This window comes from Acipenser ruthenus, chromosome 48 (genome assembly GCF_902713425.1).
Source record: "Acipenser ruthenus chromosome 48, fAciRut3.2 maternal haplotype, whole genome shotgun sequence".
NCBI classification, from domain to species: Eukaryota; Metazoa; Chordata; class Actinopteri; order Acipenseriformes; family Acipenseridae; genus Acipenser; species Acipenser ruthenus.
Genome location: NC_081236.1, coordinates 6,395,070 through 6,418,022, shown reverse-complemented (window position 1 = coordinate 6,418,022; position 22,953 = coordinate 6,395,070). Strand labels below are relative to the sequence as shown.

Sequence of the window (22,953 nt, the reverse complement as noted above, 5' to 3'; positions counted from 1 at the left end):
TGCAGGTGTAGCTGTCTGTCGATAAGAGACTCTTGCCTGTTAAGTGTTGTTTGCAGCTCTCTTGTGACAATCTGGCGTAGAACTGTTTGTGATGATAATGTGGTAATGTTAGAAAGCTAGCTTAATGTTTACATAAAAATGGTTAAAATCGGGCATTAGGTTTGAGCACGTTTTTTTTTTTTTTTTTTGGGGGGGGGGGGGCTGTGCCCCACCAGTTTTTCAAGCCATGAGTCGCCAATGTATATATATATATATAATTATATAGACACACACACACACCTCTGCATTGTTTCAAATCTCAAGTTGCTCTTGTAAAGCTAATTTATTCCATTGTGATTTTATATTTTTTGTGTTTTGTTTAATAAATTGCGAATGGATTTTTTTTTTAAACAGTAATGAAACGGTGGCGTGTTGTTGTCTTTATTTGTGTTGTCTATTCATAAATAATTAGATCAATTAAAGCAATTAAGACCTAAAGTTGTAATGAAAACCAAAATCGCTTCGGCCATCGAATACTGGATTTGACCAACCTTGTCATATAGATTAATTTTTTTCTGTATAAAAACAATTTGTTCACTTCACTATTTATTTTTCGCTGGCACATCAGGTCTTACTTTTAGCTTCTTCCCTTTTTAGTTTTTTCAGGAGACTCATGTGTTTTACAATTGGCACGTAGGCAATTACAATATACAGTGTCTATAGAAAGTCTACATCCCCTTTCAAAATGTTCAACTTTTGTTGCCTTATAGCCTGGAATTAAAATGCATTAAAATACTTTTTTTTCATTGATCTACACATCCTACCCCACAACTTCCAAGTGAAAAATATATTCTAGAAATTTGTAGAAAATTAATTAAAAATAAAAACTGATATAGCTTGGTTGGGTAAGTGTCCCCCTTGTAATAGCAATCCTAGATTAGCTCAGGTGTAACCAATTGCCTTCAAAATCACACACCAAGTTAAGTGGCCTCCACATGTGTTAAATTGTAGTGATTCACATCATTTCAGGATAAATTCAGCAGTTCCTGTAGGTTCCCTCTGCTGGGTAGTGAATTTCAAAGCAAAGACTCAACCATGAGCACCAAGGCGCTTTCAAAAGAACTCCGGGACAAAGTTGTTGAAAGACACAGATCAGGGGATGGGTATAAAAAAAAATATCAAAGGCCTTGAATATCCCTTGGAGCACGGTCAAGACGATTAAGAAGTGGAAGGTGTATGACACCACCAAGACCCTGCCTAGATCAGGCCGTCCCTCCAAACTGGATGACCAAGCAAGAAGGAGACTACCAGAGACTACCAGAGAGGCTACCATACTGGTCAGAGAGGCTACCAAGAGGTCAATGGCAACATTGCAAGAGCTACAGACTTTTATGGCCACGACTGGTCAAAGTGTGCATGTGACAACAATATCCCAAGCACTCCACACATCTGGCCTGTATTTTACTCAAGAAAGACCACCTTGAATCCTGTTTGAAGTATGCAAAAAACGCACAGGAGATTCTGTAGCCATGTGGCAAAAATTTTGTGGTCTGACGAAACTAAGATTGAACTTTTTGGCCTAAATTCAAAGCGTTATTTTTGGCACAAACCCAACACAGCGCATCACCCAAAGAACACCATCCCTACTGTGAAGCATGGTGGTGGCAACATCATGTTATGGGGATGTTTCTCATCGGCAGGGACTGGGGCATTTGTCAGGATAGAAGGGAAAATGAATGGAGCAGAGTACAGTGAAGTCCTTGAGGAAAACCTGCTGCCCTCTGCAAGAAAGCTGAAACTGGGACGGAAGTTCACCTTTCAGCATGACAACGACCCAAAGCACACAGCCAGAGCTACACTGGAGTGGCTAAGGAACCAAAAGGTAAATGTCATTGAGTGGCCCAGTCAGAGACCAGACCTAAATCCAATCGAAAATTTGTGGCATTACTTGAAGATTGCTGTCCATCAACGCTCCCCAAGAAACATGACAGAGCTTGAACAGTTTTGTAAAGAAGAATGGTCAAATATTGCCAAATCTAAGTGTGCAAAGTTGGTAGAGACCTATCCCAACAGACTCACAGCTGTAATTGCTGCCAAAGGTGCTTCCATGAAGTATTAACTCAGGGCGGTGGAGACTTATCCAATTATGATCTTTCAGTTTTGTATTTATAATATATAATCTTTTTCTCAATAAAAACTTTTTTCCCCTTAACAGTGTAGAGTAACGTGTGTAGATAAGTGGAAAAAAATCGTCATTTAAATGCTTGAAACTCTGAGGCACTGACACAACAAAATGTGAAAAAAGTTCAAGGGGGTGTCGACTTTCTATAGGCACCGTATATATATATATATATATATATATATATATATATATATATATATATATATATATACATCGTCTTGAGAGCTAATATATTGCAAATATGTAAAAAGATTAACAGATTTTACAAAATAGAACCAAAACAAGTTCTTGGAAATACTGTTTAGCCGAATAGAAAGAGGAAATTAAATTATCACTTCCTTAGAGAGAAGAAGGAGAGGGGGGGGAGGAGGAGGAGGGAGGGGGGATGCAGGGCCATGCAGCGTGGGTGGGACACGTTTGCGGGGGGGGGGGGTTAATGAGTGGATTGTTTTTTGTCTAAAGGTGGATTTTAAAGAAGGGTTGTCGAAATATGATTGGGTGAAAGTGGCTAGAATGAAGGTTGGGGGATGTTTATGTTGCTGTATAAAGAAGTGAACCTTCTTTGCTGATTAATAATTTCCATTGTCTCTGCATGTTAAGAAGTAAATGTAATACAGGATCCGGAGAGAGAGAAAGAAAAGACTTGAAGTGTTTTGTTTACAACTTTACATTGGAGGGCTACAGAGTTCCAGTCTACGAGACCACTGGTGAGCATTTTCCACTTTCAAACCTTCCAGCTGACACTTTATTCTGGTCAGGGTTGGCCATTTTTTTGATTGAAAAAAAAAAAAAAGAATAAAAAGGGATTTATTTGATATAAATTATGGAAACATTTTAGGGGTAGGGGTACCTAATGTTCTTAGGGTGTTGCAAATAGTAATTTGTGAATAGTTACTGTACATAGCACGTCACGGAGCTCATAGCAAAACAAATAATGTGATATCTTGTAACAACTGTAAGTCACCCTGGATAAGGGCGTCTGCAAATAAATAAATAAATAAATAAATAAATAAATAAATAATAATAAGAAGAAGAAGAAGAATAATAATAATAATAATAATAATAATAATAATAATAATAATAATAATAATAATAATAATAATAATAATAATTAGCCCCCTCCCCCATTAGATAAGGTTTCTTACCTTGGTCGTGTTTTCTGCAAGCTGCTTTACAGATCCATTTTCATTTGTTCAAATATTTTTTTAACTAAACACTTCAATGTGAAGCGATGTTTTGGAATTTTGTCGGCTGCCTGACTGGTTTTGCCGTTTCCAGTCATTTCTGATTTTAACCTCGTTCACTTGATACATTTTTTTTTTTATTTCATTTTGGAACACATACAAATTCCAGTTTCAAACTTCTCATGTGCTACCGGTACTTCAGGGACTCTTGCAGACAGGTCCAGTATTTTCATAAGTTTTGATCTGTAACGCAATTAAGTAGGGGCTGTAAATTGACAAAATGATTAAATAAATACATATATTTTAACCAGAATGAACATATTGATTGTATAATGATGATATAATGCGGGGGCCCATGTGCAACATCTCCTACCCTGTAATCACTAGATCAAGACTCAAGTACAGTGCATGTAGGCTATTTGTTTGTGTGTTTGTGTTTGTGTTTGTAGCTCCCGGGCCTCCTAGCACTGCGATGGCTGCTATGGTGGTACGTTGCCACTATACCAAAACTAATTATTAATGAACACGTACATGAAGCAGATTATTTATCATTGTGGCATCCTCCAGGTGTGAGCTATAATATTTTTGGCCTTCTAAAAAGGCTTTCTAGAGTTTGATCCCAGCCACTATTACATCATTCACATCATTACTGCATCACATATTGTCATGTTGACTACATTTGAATGTGCAGAAGAGTGAAAATCCCCTCTGACCCTGCGCTAGGTATTGCATCAGCAGCACGGTCTTGTCCTTTACACTCAGAATGAGTCTTTATCAGTCTGTCACAAGCTTGCAGTTCAAGGGGATAGTCCCCCTTTAAACACAGGTTAGAGGATTAGATATCACTTAAATAGGGATGAGATTTCCTGCTTTTCCATTTTTATTGAAAAACTGTATAAAATAGATAGTAAAAGAAAAAAATATTTGAAAAAGGAAATCAAATCGGTGATTTCAATCGATTTAAATCACCAGCCCAGATTTTGTCAATGTCCATGTCAATATGGCTTTTTTCTCCAAAATGTTCATTCTTATCCCCCAATTAAACATTTTGGACCGTTTTCTAAACCATTTTGCTCTACGTTTGTCGCTACACTACACTACACAGGTTTCTGTTGCTGATGTGATAAACGCTTACAGTATATCTACTCTCAGGTTCGGTATTTCATTCTTTCAGGGTTAAGCGATCTGCCCGTGTTCCACAGAACACTACAAATAAAACAAAAAAAAGTAAAATCTACACAGTATATACTTAGTTGTTTTTGTGGATTAAGTGCTGTATTTTAACATATTGTAACACATTGTACATAATGATAGGATTCTGAAAATGCTACTTATCAAAAACGATGACTGCACGTGAACTGAATTGATAATAAGATCCTTTATTCCGATTCCAAACGTGCTGCTTTGTCGATGCAGGATGTATTTGTAGGCATATATACAGTGATGTAGAAAATCAAAAGAATTGGCAATGAATCCAAACATGAAAAACAGATAAGGGAAGCAGCATAACAGAGAAAGAAGCTCTGACTGTAATCTCTGCACTACGATTTAAAGGGGAGCTCAAGTAGTTTTTGTGTTACGTGTTCCCATGTGTTGCTACAACTGTTTAAGTAAGGTGTGGGTATTGTTTTTATTTTTAATTTTTTGACATCCTGACCGCTTTTTTAAACTATAAAATTGCACTACACAGTGCTCTGTTTCCAAGATGGCTTCACATGTACCCTTCAGAAGAACTTCAGAATTACATTTCCTATCATCCTCCTGCTCAAGCATGTATGATGGGAGGGGGGGAGGGATGTAGTTTTAGTTTGAAATTGCACTGGGTCAATATGACCCTAAACAGAACAGATGTGCCTACATTCTGAACAGAATCGGAGGGTTAAGAATTGACGTTTTGAAATTGTGTTTCAGGAAAGCTGAGGAATAAGAGATTTGAGAAGAAGACACCGTGAAGAGGAACCAACAGATATGGACATTTCAGAGTAAATCTATTCCTGATTTAAATGCTTAAAGGGGATTTCAAGTTGTTTTGTGTGTGTGTGTGTGTGTGTGTGTGTGTGTGTGTGTGTGTGTGTTACATGTTCCCATGTGTTGCTACACTGTTTAATTAAGGTGTGTGTATGTTATTTTATTTTGACATCTTGACCACTTTTTTAAACTATTAAATTACATTCCACACAGTGCTGTTTCCAAGATTGCTTCACATGTACCCTTCAGAAGAACTTCAGAACTACATTCCCCATCACCCCCATCATACATGCGTGAGCAGGAGGATGATGGGAAATATAGTTAATAGTGTGAAACACTGGTCAGGATGTCAAAAAAAACAATACACAATCCTTACTTAAACAGTTGTGACATGTAACACACACAGAAGAAAACTTGAGATCCCCTTTAAGAAGTTTATACCAACACTCTGGGGTGGGGGTGGGGGGGGGGGGGGGTGTTTTGTCATCAAAACATTTAATCTGCATTTTCTTTCTTTTTTTTCTATTTTTTTAAAAAATTTGGAATCGGCAATTATTTTACCCCCGTACTCTCTCTCTCTCTCTCTCTCTCTCTAGGTATATTCGCAGGTCGATTCTAGACATCATCTGTATAATCCCACAGGTCATATGTGCCGTTTCTGAAGTAAGAACAACATTGTAACTGAAAATAAACCCGTCCAGCAGACAGACAGACAGACAGAGCAGCGTTTGGGACTCTAGTGCCTTCATCATCACTGTGAAGGGCTATGCACACCGGACGAGAATGAAGCAAGCGAATGAAAAAGAATGAACCCTATGGGTTTAAATGAAGCAATGCACACCACAGGCAGAGCGAATGAAGCAAGCGAATGAAAAAGAATGAACCCTTTGGGTTTAAATGAAGCAATGCACACCACAGGCATAGCGAATGAAGCAAGCGAATGAAAAAGAATGAACCCTACGGGTTTAAATGAAGCAATGCACACCACAGGCAGAGCGAATGAAGCAAGCGAATGAAAAAGAATGAACCCTTTGGGTTTAAATGAAGCAATGCACACCACAGGCATAGCGAATGAAGCAAGCGAATGAAAAAGAATGAACCCTACGGGTTTAAATGAAGCAATGCACACCACAGGCAGAGCGAATGAAGCAAGCGAATGAAAAAGAATGAACCCTATGGGTTTAAATGAAGCAATGCACACCACAGGCAGAGCGAATGAAGCAAGCGAATGAAAAAGAATGAACCCTTTGGGTTTAAATGAAGCAATGCACACCACAGGCAGAGCGAATGAAGCAAGCGAATGAAAAAGAATGAACCCTACGGGTTTAAATGAAGCAATGCACACCACAGGCAGAGCGAATGAAGCAAGCGAATGAAAAAGAATGAACCCTTTGGGTTTAAATGAAGCAATGCACACCACAGGCAGAGCGAATGAAGCAAGCGAATGAAAAAGAATGAACCCTACGGGTTTAAATGAAGCAATGCACACCACAGGCAGAGCGAATGAAGCAAGCGAATGAAAAAGAATGAACCCTTTGGGTTTAAATGAAGCAATGCACACCACAGGCAGAGCGAATGAAGCAAGCGAATGAAAAAGAATGAACCCTATGGGTTTAAATGAAGCAATGCACACCACAGGCATAGCGAGCGGAGAGAATGAAGTGAGCGAATGAAAAAGAATGAACCCTACGGGTTTAAATGGAGCAATGCACACCACAGGCATAGCGAGCGGAGCGAATGAAAAAGAATGAACCCTATGGGTTTAAATGAAGCAATGCACACCACAGGCAGAGCGAATGAAGCAAGCGAATGAAAAAGAATGAACCCTATGGGTTTAAATGGAGCAATGCACACCACAGGCAGAGCGAATGAAGCAAGCGAATGAAAAAGAATGAACCCTTTGGGTTTAAATGAAGCAATGCACACCACAGGCAGAGCGAATGAAGCAAGCGAATGAAAAAGAATGAATCCTTTGGGTTTAAATGAAGCAATGCACACCACAGGCATAGCGAGCGGAGCGAATGAAAAAGAATGAACCCTACGGGTTTAAATGAAGCAATGCACACCACAGGCAGAGCGAATGAAGCAAGCGAATGAAAAAGAATGAACCCTTTGGGTTTAAATGAAGCAATGCACACCACAGGCAGAGCGAATGAAGCAAGCGAATGAAAAAGAATGAACCCTATGGGTTTAAATGAAGCAATGCACACCACAGGCATAGCGAGCGGAGAGAATGAAAAAGAATGAACCCTACGGGTTTAAATGAAGCAATGCACACCACAGGCAGAGCGAATGAAGCAAGCGAATGAAAAAGAATGAACCCTACGGGTTTAAATGAAGCAATGCACACCACAGGCATAGCGAGCAGAGCGAATGAAAAAGAATGAACCCTATGGGTTTAAATGAAGCAATGCACACCACAGGCAGAGCGAATGAAGCAAGCGAATGAAAAAGAATGAACCCTTTGGGTTTAAATGAAGCAATGCACACCACAGGCAGAGCGAATGAAGCAAGCGAATGAAAAAGAATGAACCCTATGGGTTTAAATGAAGCAATGCACACCACAGGCATAGCGAGCGGAGAGAATGAAGTGAGCGAATGAAAAAGAATGAACCCTACGGGTTTAAATGGAGCAATGCACACCACAGGCATAGCGAGCGGAGCGAATGAAAAAGAATGAACCCTATGGGTTTAAATGAAGCAATGCACACCACAGGCAGAGCGAATGAAGCAAGCGAATGAAAAAGAATGAACCCTATGGGTTTAAATGGAGCAATGCACACCACAGGCAGAGCGAATGAAGCAAGCGAATGAAAAAGAATGAACCCTATGGGTTTAAATGAAGCAATGCACACCACAGGCATAGCGAGCGGAGAGAATGAAGTGAGCGAATGAAAAAGAATGAACCCTATGGGTTTAAATGGAGCAATGCACACCACAGGCATAGCGAATGAAGCGAGCGAATGAAAAAGAATGAACCCTATGGGTTTAAATGGAGCAATGCACACCACAGGCATAGCGAGCGGAGCGAATGAAAAAGAATGAACCCTTTGGGTTTAAATGGAGCAATGCACACCACAGGCGTAGCGAGCGGAGCGAATGAAAAAGAATGAACCCTACGGGTTTAAATGAAGCAATGCACACCACAGGCAGAGCGAATGAAGCAAGCGAATGAAAAAGAATGAACCCTTTGGGTTTAAATGAAGCAATGCACACCACAGGCAGAGCGAATGAAGCAAGCGAATGAAAAAGAATGAACCCTATGGGTTTAAATGAAGCAATGCACACCACAGGCATAGCGAGCGGAGAGAATGAAGTGAGCGAATGAAAAAGAATGAACCCTACGGGTTTAAATGGAGCAATGCACACCACAGGCATAGCGAGCGGAGCGAATGAAAAAGAATGAACCCTATGGGTTTAAATGAAGCAATGCACACCACAGGCAGAGCGAATGAAGCAAGCGAATGAAAAAGAATGAACCCTATGGGTTTAAATGGAGCAATGCACACCACAGGCAGAGCGAATGAAGCAAGCGAATGAAAAAGAATGAACCCTTTGGGTTTAAATGAAGCAATGCACACCACAGGCATAGCGAGCGGAGCGAATGAAAAAGAATGAACCCTACGGGTTTAAATGAAGCAATGCACACCACAGGCAGAGCGAATGAAGCAAGCGAATGAAAAAGAATGAACCCTTTGGGTTTAAATGAAGCAATGCACACCACAGGCAGAGCGAATGAAGCAAGCGAATGAAAAAGAATGAACCCTATGGGTTTAAATGAAGCAATGCACACCACAGGCAGAGCGAATGAAGCAAGCGAATGAAAAAGAATGAACCCTACGGGTTTAAATGAAGCAATGCACACCACAGGCAGAGCGAATGAAGCAAGCGAATGAAAAAGAATGAACCCTTTGGGTTTAAATGAAGCAATGCACACCACAGGCAGAGCGAATGAAGCAAGCGAATGAAAAAGAATGAACCCTATGGGTTTAAATGAAGCAATGCACACCACAGGCATAGCGAGCGGAGAGAATGAAGTGAGCGAATGAAAAAGAATGAACCCTACGGGTTTAAATGGAGCAATGCACACCACAGGCATAGCGAGCGGAGCGAATGAAAAAGAATGAACCCTATGGGTTTAAATGAAGCAATGCACACCACAGGCAGAGCGAATGAAGCAAGCGAATGAAAAAGAATGAACCCTATGGGTTTAAATGGAGCAATGCACACCACAGGCAGAGCGAATGAAGCAAGCGAATGAAAAAGAATGAACCCTTTGGGTTTAAATGAAGCAATGCACACCACAGGCAGAGCGAATGAAGCAAGCGAATGAAAAAGAATGAACCCTTTGGGTTTAAATGAAGCAATGCACACCACAGGCATAGCGAGCGGAGCGAATGAAAAAGAATGAACCCTATGGGTTTAAATGAAGCAATGCACACCACAGGCAGAGCGAATGAAGCAAGCGAATGAAAAAGAATGAACCCTATGGGTTTAAATGGAGCAATGCACACCACAGGCAGAGCGAATGAAGCAAGCGAATGAAAAAGAATGAACCCTTTGGGTTTAAATGAAGCAATGCACACCACAGGCATAGCGAGCGGAGAGAATGAAGTGAGCGAATGAAAAAGAATGAACCCTATGGGTTTAAATGGAGCAATGCACACCACAGGCAGAGCGAATGAAGCAAGCGAATGAAAAAGAATGAACCCTATGGGTTTAAATGAAGCAATGCACACCACAGGCAGAGCGAATGAAGCAAGCGAATGAAAAAGAATGAACCCTATGGGTTTAAATGGAGCAATGCACACCACAGGCAGAGCGAATGAAGCAAGCGAATGAAAAAGAATGAACCCTTTGGGTTTAAATGAAGCAATGCACACCACAGGCATAGCGAGCGGAGAGAATGAAGTGAGCGAATGAAAAAGAATGAACCCTACGGGTTTAAATGAAGCAATGCACACCACAGGCATAGCGAGCGGAGCGAATGAAAAAGAATGAACCCTATGGGTTTAAATGAAGCAATGCACACCACAGGCAGAGCGAATGAAGCAAGCGAATGAAAAAGAATGAACCCTATGGGTTTAAATGGAGCAATGCACACCACAGGCAGAGCGAATGAAGCAAGCGAATGAAAAAGAATGAACCCTATGGGTTTAAATGAAGCAATGCACACCACAGGCATAGCGAGCGGAGAGAATGAAGTGAGCGAATGAAAAAGAATGAACCCTACGGGTTTAAATGGAGCAATGCACACCACAGGCGGAGCGAATGAAGCGAGCGAATGAAAAAGAATGAACCCTTTGGGTTTAAATGAAGCAATGCACACCACAGGCAGAGCGAATGAAGCAAGCGAATGAAAAAGAATGAACCCTACGGGTTTAAATGAAGCAATGCACACCACAGGCATAGCGAATGAAGCAAGCGAATGAAAAAGAATGAACCCTACGGGTTTAAATGAAGCAATGCACACCACAGGCAGAGCGAATGAAGCAAGCGAATGAAAAAGAATGAACCCTACGGGTTTAAATGGAGCAATGCACACCACAGGCAGAGCGAATGAAGCAAGCGAATGAAAAAGAATGAACCCTTTGGGTTTAAATGAAGCAATGCACACCACAGGCATAGCGAGCGGAGCGAATGAAAAAGAATGAACCCTACGGGTTTAAATGAAGCAATGCACACCACAGGCAGAGCGAATGAAGCAAGCGAATGAAAAAGAATGAACCCTACGGGTTTAAATGAAGCAATGCACACCACAGGCATAGCGAGCAGAGCGAATGAAAAAGAATGAACCCTACGGGTTTAAATGAAGCAATGCACACCACAGGCAGAGCGAATGAAGCAAGCGAATGAAAAAGAATGAACCCTATGGGTTTAAATGGAGCAATGCACACCACAGGCGGAGCGAATGAAGCAAGCGAATGAAAAAGAATGAACCCTATGGGTTTAAATGAAGCAATGCACACCACAGGCATAGCGAGCGGAGAGAATGAAGTGAGCGAATGAAAAAGAATGAACCCTACGGGTTTAAATGAAGCAATGCACACCACAGGCGGAGCGAATGAAGCGAGCGAATGAAAAAGAATGAACCCTTTGGGTTTAAATGAAGCAATGCACACCACAGGCATAGCGAGCGGAGCGAATGAAAAAGAATGAACCCTTTGGGTTTAAATGGAGCAATGCACACCACAGGCAGAGCGAATGAAGCAAGCGAATGAAAAAGAATGAACCCTTTGGGTTTAAATGAAGCAATGCACACCACAGGCAGAGCGAATGAAGCAAGCGAATGAAAAAGAATGAACCCTATGGGTTTAAATGAAGCAATGCACACCACAGGCATAGCGAGCGGAGAGAATGAAGTGAGCGAATGAAAAAGAATGAACCCTACGGGTTTAAATGGAGCAATGCACACCACAGGCATAGCGAGCGGAGCGAATGAAAAAGAATGAACCCTATGGGTTTAAATGAAGCAATGCACACCACAGGCAGAGCGAATGAAGCAAGCGAATGAAAAAGAATGAACCCTATGGGTTTAAATGGAGCAATGCACACCACAGGCAGAGCGAATGAAGCAAGCGAATGAAAAAGAATGAACCCTTTGGGTTTAAATGAAGCAATGCACACCACAGGCAGAGCGAATGAAGCAAGCGAATGAAAAAGAATGAACCCTTTGGGTTTAAATGAAGCAATGCACACCACAGGCATAGCGAGCGGAGCGAATGAAAAAGAATGAACCCTACGGGTTTAAATGAAGCAATGCACACCACAGGCAGAGCGAATGAAGCAAGCGAATGAAAAAGAATGAACCCTTTGGGTTTAAATGAAGCAATGCACACCACAGGCAGAGCGAATGAAGCAAGCGAATGAAAAAGAATGAACCCTATGGGTTTAAATGAAGCAATGCACACCACAGGCATAGCGAGCGGAGAGAATGAAGTGAGCGAATGAAAAAGAATGAACCCTACGGGTTTAAATGGAGCAATGCACACCACAGGCATAGCGAGCAGAGCGAATGAAAAAGAATGAACCCTATGGGTTTAAATGGAGCAATGCACACCACAGGCGGAGCGAATGAAGCAAGCGAATGAAAAAGAATGAACCCTATGGGTTTAAATGGAGCAATGCACACCACAGGCAGAGCGAATGAAGCAAGCGAATGAAAAAGAATGAACCCTTTGGGTTTAAATGAAGCAATGCACACCACAGGCAGAGCGAATGAAGCAAGCGAATGAAAAAGAATGAACCCTTTGGGTTTAAATGAAGCAATGCACACCACAGGCATAGCGAGCGGAGCGAATGAAAAAGAATGAACCCTACGGGTTTAAATGAAGCAATGCACACCACAGGCAGAGCGAATGAAGCAAGCGAATGAAAAAGAATGAACCCTTTGGGTTTAAATGAAGCAATGCACACCACAGGCAGAGCGAATGAAGCAAGCGAATGAAAAAGAATGAACCCTATGGGTTTAAATGAAGCAATGCACACCACAGGCATAGCGAGCGGAGAGAATGAAGTGAGCGAATGAAAAAGAATGAACCCTACGGGTTTAAATGGAGCAATGCACACCACAGGCATAGCGAATGAAGCGAGCGAATGAAAAAGAATGAACCCTATGGGTTTAAATGGAGCAATGCACACCACAGGCATAGCGAGCAGAGCGAATGAAAAAGAATGAACCCTATGGGTTTAAATGGAGCAATGCACACCACAGGCAGAGCGAATGAAGCGAGCGAATGAAAAAGAATGAACCCTACGGGTTTAAATGAAGCAATGCACACCACAGGCATAGCGAGCGGAGAGAATGAAGTGAGCGAATGAAAAAGAATGAACCCTACGGGTTTAAATGGAGCAATGCACACCACAGGCATAGCGAGCGGAGCGAATGAAAAAGAATGAACCCTATGGGTTTAAATGAAGCAATGCACACCACAGGCAGAGCGAATGAAGCAAGCGAATGAAAAAGAATGAACCCTATGGGTTTAAATGAAGCAATGCACACCACAGGCATAGCGAGCGGAGAGAATGAAGTGAGCGAATGAAAAAGAATGAACCCTATGGGTTTAAATGGAGCAATGCACACCACAGGCATAGCGAATGAAGCGAGCGAATGAAAAAGAATGAACCCTACGGGTTTAAATGAAGCAATGCACACCACAGGCAGAGCGAATGAAGCAAGCGAATGAAAAAGAATGAACCCTATGGGTTTAAATGAAGCAATGCACACCACAGGCAGAGCGAATGAAGCAAGCGAATGAAAAAGAATGAACCCTACGGGTTTAAATGAAGCAATGCACACCACAGGCGGAGCGAATGAAGCGAGCGAATGAAAAAGAATGAACCCTTTGGGTTTAAATGAAGCAATGCACACCACAGGCATAGCGAGCGGAGTGAATGAAAAAGAATGAACCCTACGGGTTTAAATGAAGCAATGCACACCACAGGCAGAGCGAATGAAGCAAGCGAATGAAAAAGAATGAACCCTATGGGTTTAAATGAAGCAATGCACACCACAGGCAGAGCGAGCGGAGCGAATGAAAAAGAATGAACCCTATGGGTTTAAATGGAGCAATGCACACCACAGGCATAGCGAATGAAGCGAGCGAATGAAAAAGAATGAACCCTACGGGTTTAAATGAAGCAATGCACACCACAGGCAGAGCGAATGAAGCAAGCGAATGAAAAAGAATGAACCCTATGGGTTTAAATGAAGCAATGCACACCACAGGCAGAGCGAATGAAGCAAGCGAATGAAAAAGAATGAACCCTACGGGTTTAAATGGAGCAATGCACACCACAGGCGGAGCGAATGAAGCGAGCGAATGAAAAAGAATGAACCCTTTGGGTTTAAATGAAGCAATGCACACCACAGGCAGAGCGAGCGGAGCGAATGAAAAAGAATGAACCCTATGGGTTTAAATGGAGCAATGCACACCACAGGCGGAGCGAATGAAGCGAGCGAATGAAAAAGAATGAACCCTTTGGGTTTAAATGAAGCAATGCACACCACAGGCATAGCGAGCGGAGCGAATGAAAAAGAATGAACCCTATGGGTTTAAATGGAGCAATGCACACCACAGGCAGAGCGAGCGGAGCGAATGAAAAAGAATGAACCCTACGGGTTTAAATGAAGCAATGCACACCACAGGCATAGCGAGCGGAGAGAATGAAGTGAGCGAATGAAAAAGAATGAACCCTACGGGTTTAAATGGAGCAATGCACACCACAGGCATAGCGAGCGGAGCGAATGAAAAAGAATGAACCCTATGGGTTTAAATGAAGCAATGCACACCACAGGCAGAGCGAATGAAGCAAGCGAATGAAAAAGAATGAACCCTATGGGTTTAAATGAAGCAATGCACACCACAGGCATAGCGAGCGGAGAGAATGAAGTGAGCGAATGAAAAAGAATGAACCCTATGGGTTTAAATGGAGCAATGCACACCACAGGCATAGCGAATGAAGCGAGCGAATGAAAAAGAATGAACCCTACGGGTTTAAATGAAGCAATGCACACCACAGGCATAGCGAGCGGAGAGAATGAAGTGAGCGAATGAAAAAGAATGAACCCTACGGGTTTAAATGGAGCAATGCACACCACAGGCATAGCGAGCGGAGCGAATGAAAAAGAATGAACCCTATGGGTTTAAATGGAGCAATGCACACCACAGGCGGAGCGAATGAAGCGAGCGAATGAAAAAGAATGAACCCTATGGGTTTAAATGAAGCAATGCACACCACAGGCATAGCGAATGAAGCAAGCGAATGAAAAAGAATGAACCCTTTGGGTTTAAATGAAGCAATGCACACCACAGGCATAGCGAGCGGAGCGAATGAAAAAGAATGAACCCTACGGGTTTAAATGAAGCAATGCACACCACAGGCAGAGCGAATGAAGCAAGCGAATGAAAAAGAATGAACCCTTTGGGTTTAAATGAAGCAATGCACACCACAGGCATAGCGAGCGGAGAGAATGAAGTGAGCGAATGAAAAAGAATGAACCCTATGGGTTTAAATGAAGCAATGCACACCACAGGCATAGCGAGCGGAGAGAATGAAAAAGAATGAACCCTATGGGTTTAAATGGAGCAATGCACACCACAGGCGGAGCGAATGAAGCGAGCGAATGAAAAAGAATGAACCCTATGGGTTTAAATGAAGCAATGCACACCACAGGCAGAGCGAATGAAGCAAGCGAATGAAAAAGAATGAACCCTTTGGGTTTAAATGAAGCAATGCACACCACAGGCATAGCGAGCGGAGCGAATGAAAAAGAATGAACCCTACGGGTTTAAATGAAGCAATGCACACCACAGGCATAGCGAGCGGAGAGAATGAAGTGAGCGAATGAAAAAGAATGAACCCTACGGGTTTAAATGGAGCAATGCACACCACAGGCATAGCGAGCGGAGCGAATGAAAAAGAATGAACCCTATGGGTTTAAATGGAGCAATGCACACCACAGGCGGAGCGAATGAAGCGAGCGAATGAAAAAGAATGAACCCTTTGGGTTTAAATGAAGCAATGCACACCACAGGCATAGCGAGCGGAGCGAATGAAAAAGAATGAACCCTACGGGTTTAAATGAAGCAATGCACACCACAGGCATAGCGAATGAAGCAAGCGAATGAAAAAGAATGAACCCTACGGGTTTAAATGAAGCAATGCACACCACAGGCATAGCGAGCGGAGCGAATGAAAAAGAATGAACCCTTTGGGTTTAAATGGAGCAATGCACACCACAGGCAGAGCGAATGAAGCAAGCGAATGAAAAAGAATGAACCCTTTGGGTTTAAATGAAGCAATGCACACCACAGGCAGAGCGAATGAAGCAAGCGAATGAAAAAGAATGAACCCTATGGGTTTAAATGAAGCAATGCACACCACAGGCATAGCGAGCGGAGAGAATGAAGTGAGCGAATGAAAAAGAATGAACCCTACGGGTTTAAATGGAGCAATGCACACCACAGGCATAGCGAGCGGAGCGAATGAAAAAGAATGAACCCTATGGGTTTAAATGAAGCAATGCACACCACAGGCAGAGCGAATGAAGCAAGCGAATGAAAAAGAATGAACCCTATGGGTTTAAATGGAGCAATGCACACCACAGGCAGAGCGAATGAAGCAAGCGAATGAAAAAGAATGAACCCTTTGGGTTTAAATGAAGCAATGCACACCACAGGCAGAGCGAATGAAGCAAGCGAATGAAAAAGAATGAACCCTTTGGGTTTAAATGAAGCAATGCACACCACAGGCATAGCGAGCGGAGCGAATGAAAAAGAATGAACCCTACGGGTTTAAATGAAGCAATGCACACCACAGGCAGAGCGAATGAAGCAAGCGAATGAAAAAGAATGAACCCTTTGGGTTTAAATGAAGCAATGCACACCACAGGCAGAGCGAATGAAGCAAGCGAATGAAAAAGAATGAACCCTATGGGTTTAAATGAAGCAATGCACACCACAGGCATAGCGAGCGGAGAGAATGAAGTGAGCGAATGAAAAAGAATGAACCCTACGGGTTTAAATGGAGCAATGCACACCACAGGCATAGCGAGCAGAGCGAATGAAAAAGAATGAACCCTATGGGTTTAAATGGAGCAATGCACACCACAGGCGGAGCGAATGAAGCAAGCGAATGAAAAAGAATGAACCCTATGGGTTTAAATGGAGCAATGCACACCACAGGCAGAGCGAATGAAGCAAGCGAATGAAAAAGAATGAACCCTTTGGGTTTAAATGAAGCAATGCACACCACAGGCAGAGCGAATGAAGCAAGCGAATGAAAAAGAATGAACCCTTTGGGTTTAAATGAAGCAATGCACACCACAGGCATAGCGAGCGGAGCGAATGAAAAAGAATGAACCCTACGGGTTTAAATGAAGCAATGCACACCACAGGCAGAGCGAATGAAGCAAGCGAATGAAAAAGAATGAACCCTTTGGGTTTAAATGAAGCAATGCACACCACAGGCAGAGCGAATGAAGCAAGCGAATGAAAAAGAATGAACCCTATGGGTTTAAATGAAGCAATGCACACCACAGGCATAGCGAGCGGAGAGAATGAAGTGAGCGAATGAAAAAGAATGAACCCTACGGGTTTAAATGGAGCAATGCACACCACAGGCATAGCGAATGAAGCGAGCGAATGAAAAAGAATGAACCCTATGGGTTTAAATGGAGCAATGCACACCACAGGCATAGCGAGCAGAGCGAATGAAAAAGAATGAACCCTATGGGTTTAAATGGAGCAATGCACACCACAGGCAGAGCGAATGAAGCGAGCGAATGAAAAAGAATGAACCCTACGGGTTTAAATGAAGCAATGCACACCACAGGCATAGCGAGCGGAGAGAATGAAGTGAGCGAATGAAAAAGAATGAACCCTACGGGTTTAAATGGAGCAATGCACACCACAGGCATAGCGAGCGGAGCGAATGAAAAAGAATGAACCCTATGGGTTTAAATGAAGCAATGCACACCACAGGCAGAGCGAATGAAGCAAGCGAATGAAAAAGAATGAACCCTATGGGTTTAAATGAAGCAATGCACACCACAGGCATAGCGAGCGGAGAGAATGAAGTGAGCGAATGAAAAAGAATGAACCCTATGGGTTTAAATGGAGCAATGCACACCACAGGCATAGCGAATGAAGCGAGCGAATGAAAAAGAATGAACCCTACGGGTTTAAATGAAGCAATGCACACCACAGGCAGAGCGAATGAAGCAAGCGAATGAAAAAGAATGAACCCTATGGGTTTAAATGAAGCAATGCACACCACAGGCAGAGCGAATGAAGCAAGCGAATGAAAAAGAATGAACCCTACGGGTTTAAATGAAGCAATGCACACCACAGGCGGAGCGAATGAAGCGAGCGAATGAAAAAGAATGAACCCTTTGGGTTTAAATGAAGCAATGCACACCACAGGCATAGCGAGCGGAGTGAATGAAAAAGAATGAACCCTACGGGTTTAAATGAAGCAATGCACACCACAGGCAGAGCGAATGAAGCAAGCGAATGAAAAAGAATGAACCCTATGGGTTTAAATGAAGCAATGCACACCACAGGCAGAGCGAGCGGAGCGAATGAAAAAGAATGAACCCTATGGGTTTAAATGGAGCAATGCACACCACAGGCATAGCGAATGAAGCGAGCGAATGAAAAAGAATGAACCCTACGGGTTTAAATGAAGCAATGCACACCACAGGCAGAGCGAATGAAGCAAGCGAATGAAAAAGAATGAACCCTATGGGTTTAAATGAAGCAATGCACACCACAGGCAGAGCGAATGAAGCAAGCGAATGAAAAAGAATGAACCCTACGGGTTTAAATGGAGCAATGCACACCACAGGCGGAGCGAATGAAGCGAGCGAATGAAAAAGAATGAACCCTTTGGGTTTAAATGAAGCAATGCACACCACAGGCAGAGCGAGCGGAGCGAATGAAAAAGAATGAACCCTATGGGTTTAAATGGAGCAATGCACACCACAGGCGGAGCGAATGAAGCGAGCGAATGAAAAAGAATGAACCCTTTGGGTTTAAATGAAGCAATGCACACCACAGGCATAGCGAGCGGAGCGAATGAAAAAGAATGAACCCTATGGGTTTAAATGGAGCAATGCACACCACAGGCAGAGCGAGCGGAGCGAATGAAAAAGAATGAACCCTACGGGTTTAAATGAAGCAATGCACACCACAGGCATAGCGAGCGGAGAGAATGAAGTGAGCGAATGAAAAAGAATGAACCCTACGGGTTTAAATGGAGCAATGCACACCACAGGCATAGCGAGCGGAGCGAATGAAAAAGAATGAACCCTATGGGTTTAAATGAAGCAATGCACACCACAGGCAGAGCGAATGAAGCAAGCGAATGAAAAAGAATGAACCCTATGGGTTTAAATGAAGCAATGCACACCACAGGCATAGCGAGCGGAGAGAATGAAGTGAGCGAATGAAAAAGAATGAACCCTATGGGTTTAAATGGAGCAATGCACACCACAGGCATAGCGAATGAAGCGAGCGAATGAAAAAGAATGAACCCTACGGGTTTAAATGAAGCAATGCACACCACAGGCATAGCGAGCGGAGAGAATGAAGTGAGCGAATGAAAAAGAATGAACCCTACGGGTTTAAATGGAGCAATGCACACCACAGGCATAGCGAGCGGAGCGAATGAAAAAGAATGAACCCTATGGGTTTAAATGGAGCAATGCACACCACAGGCGGAGCGAATGAAGCGAGCGAATGAAAAAGAATGAACCCTATGGGTTTAAATGAAGCAATGCACACCACAGGCATAGCGAATGAAGCAAGCGAATGAAAAAGAATGAACCCTTTGGGTTTAAATGAAGCAATGCACACCACAGGCATAGCGAGCGGAGCGAATGAAAAAGAATGAACCCTACGGGTTTAAATGAAGCAATGCACACCACAGGCAGAGCGAATGAAGCAAGCGAATGAAAAAGAATGAACCCTTTGGGTTTAAATGAAGCAATGCACACCACAGGCATAGCGAGCGGAGAGAATGAAGTGAGCGAATGAAAAAGAATGAACCCTATGGGTTTAAATGAAGCAATGCACACCACAGGCATAGCGAGCGGAGAGAATGAAAAAGAATGAACCCTATGGGTTTAAATGGAGCAATGCACACCACAGGCGGAGCGAATGAAGCGAGCGAATGAAAAAGAATGAACCCTATGGGTTTAAATGAAGCAATGCACACCACAGGCAGAGCGAATGAAGCAAGCGAATGAAAAAGAATGAACCCTTTGGGTTTAAATGAAGCAATGCACACCACAGGCATAGCGAGCGGAGCGAATGAAAAAGAATGAACCCTACGGGTTTAAATGAAGCAATGCACACCACAGGCATAGCGAGCGGAGAGAATGAAGTGAGCGAATGAAAAAGAATGAACCCTACGGGTTTAAATGGAGCAATGCACACCACAGGCATAGCGAGCGGAGCGAATGAAAAAGAATGAACCCTATGGGTTTAAATGGAGCAATGCACACCACAGGCGGAGCGAATGAAGCGAGCGAATGAAAAAGAATGAACCCTTTGGGTTTAAATGAAGCAATGCACACCACAGGCATAGCGAGCGGAGCGAATGAAAAAGAATGAACCCTACGGGTTTAAATGAAGCAATGCACACCACAGGCATAGCGAATGAAGCAAGCGAATGAAAAAGAATGAACCCTACGGGTTTAAATGAAGCAATGCACACCACAGGCATAGCGAGCGGAGCGAATGAAAAAGAATGAACCCTTTGGGTTTAAATGGAGCAATGCACACCACAGGCAGAGCGAATGAAGCAAGCGAATGAAAAAGAATGAACCCTATGGGTTTAAATGGAGCAATGCACACCACAGGCATAGCGAGCGGAGAGAATGAAAAAGAATGAACCCTTTGGGTTTAAATGGAGCAATGCACACCACAGGCAGAGCGAATGAAGCAAGCGAATTTTGAAATAAGTGTTTTATTTCTATTCGCACCACAAGATATTTGCATCGCTATGGACCAATCAGAAATAAGACTGAGGGGCTCCCGAGTGGTGCATCCAGTAAAGGTGCTCCGCGTGGAGTGCAGGATGCGCTCTATAGCCTGCAAGTCGCGAGTTCGAATCCAGGCTATTCCTTTGCCGATCGAGGACGGGAGCTCCCAGGGGGCGGCGCACAATTGGACGAGCATCGCCCGGGGGGAGGGAGGGTTAGGTCGGTCAGGGTGTCCTCGGTTCACCGCGCACCAGCGACCCCTGTAGTCTGGCCGGGCGCCTGCGGGCTTGCCTGTAAGCTGCCCGAGAGCTGCGTTGTCCTCCGACGCTGTAGCTCTTGGGTGGCTGCATGGTGAGTCTGCAGTGTGAAAAAAAGCGGTCGGCTTGACGGCACACGCTTCGGAGGACAGCATGTGTTCATCTTCGCCCTCCCGAGTCAGCGCAGGGGTGGTAGCAGTGAGCTGACCGTAATAAATAATTGGCCATTCCAAATTGGGAGAAAATAATAAAAAAAAAAAAAAAAAAAAAAGATGTAAGACTGAGCCCAACCGTCTCACTCACGCAAGGACAGGTTAATGAACTTCAGCTTGTAAACTAGTTATTGTGATTCAATACTTTTATAATATACAATTATTATATACCAGTCAGCATCTCACCAAAATACAGCATTGGAGTGCACAATGTATTTTTGGATTGTATATTTACATTTCTATGTAACGTCGTAATTAAAAAAGTTGATTCTGGTAACTCCAGCTTCCATATTCCTGGATAGTTGAATAGTATTTGATTCCAGTTCCGGGTTTTAATAATGACACTGAGTGAAGCTGCAGACGTTGACGTTGTGAGCTTGAGCAATTGCTTTTTTTACTCAACTTTAATAATATTAAATCCTGGATCTTTGTTTTATTCCTTCACCACACAAGGACACTAACATTAAAACTACAGGATTTTCCTTTGTACTTAGCTGGAAAGTTTTATGGAGGTTCACAAAGCGATCAAGTAGTCTAATTTCTTTTAATAACACAGTTCTCTTTTCTTTTACTTTCTTCTGCTGCATTCATCTCATTCGCTTCGCTCCCGGTGTGCTTTACTTATTCTCCTTGAATTCGCTCACTCGCTTAATTTGGTTCTGGTGTGCATATACTGTTACTGAAACTAAACCCAGTCCAGCAGGCAGACAGACAGGATTCTGAAAAAATCTATCAAATTTCAAATTGGATTTGACTTCTTCCGTGAATATTACTTTTTAACATTTTGTTTCTGCTTTCCACCTCCTCTCAGTATTTTCAGGATGTAAGGGAAGACACAAAAGTGTGCTGGGTCCTGTCTCTCACCTCGGTTAGCTCCAGTTCCGTGGGTCTCGGGGTCCTTCCGCTTCAACGCTGTCTCCCCCACGGAATCAAGAGCTTGCTGTCCGGGATATTCCAACTGGCAGCAGGTGAGTCACTCTCAAGAGGGAGAGAGGAGGGGAGAGGGAAGAAGAGAGAGGAAGAGGGGGGAGAGGGAGATCAATTAATACTAATACTGTCATTCATCATCTTACCCAGTGTGGAGTAGTGGTTAGGGCTCTGGACTATTGACTGGAGGGTTGTGGGTTCAATCCCAGGTGGGGGACATTGCTGCTGTACCCTTGAGCAAGATAATTTATCTAGATTTCTCCAGTAAAAACCCAGCTGTATAAATGGGTAATTGTATACAAAAATAATGTGATAACTTGTAACAATTGTAAGTCCTCCCCCGCTCTCTCTCTCTCTCCCAGGTGTATCCATCATGAATGCCAGTTCGATCCACACATACCAGTCATACCAGAGTGGACAGGGGATCAGTGACGTGTACTTTTATGCAGCCTGGACTTCGTGCGGCCTGTCCTTCATCAACAGTGTCTTATACCTTCTAGAATGGAAGAATGCAGGACGAGAGTGAGAGAGAAGGGGGAAGAGAGGAGGAGAGGAGATTAGGGGAGGGGAGGAGGAGAGAGAGAAGTGAGGAGGGGAGAGGGGGTAGAGGTGTGAGAAAGTAGAGGGGAGAGGAGATTAGGAGAGAGAGGTGAGAGGGGATGAGGAGAGGGGGAGAGAAGTGAGAAAGTAGAGGGGAGAGGAGATTATGCAATATTTTTATGTCTAGCTAGCTAGATGCCTGATTCTTGTGTAT

At 43.1% G+C, this 22,953-nt stretch overlaps 1 long non-coding RNA gene across 1 annotated transcript in view; it reads left to right on the top strand.

The window, feature by feature from the left end:
• Positions 1-22,749, top strand: part of LOC117968164 (uncharacterized) — a 42,356-nt gene extending 19,607 nt beyond the window's left edge. The window contains exons 5-9 of the long non-coding RNA XR_009319887.1: positions 2,762-2,868; positions 5,257-5,327; positions 5,910-5,976; positions 22,084-22,240; positions 22,562-22,749. This is a non-coding gene — a long non-coding RNA (uncharacterized LOC117968164). The remainder of the gene's footprint in view (positions 1-2,761; positions 2,869-5,256; positions 5,328-5,909; positions 5,977-22,083; positions 22,241-22,561) is intronic.
• The last annotated feature ends 204 nt before the right edge of the window (positions 22,750-22,953 follow it).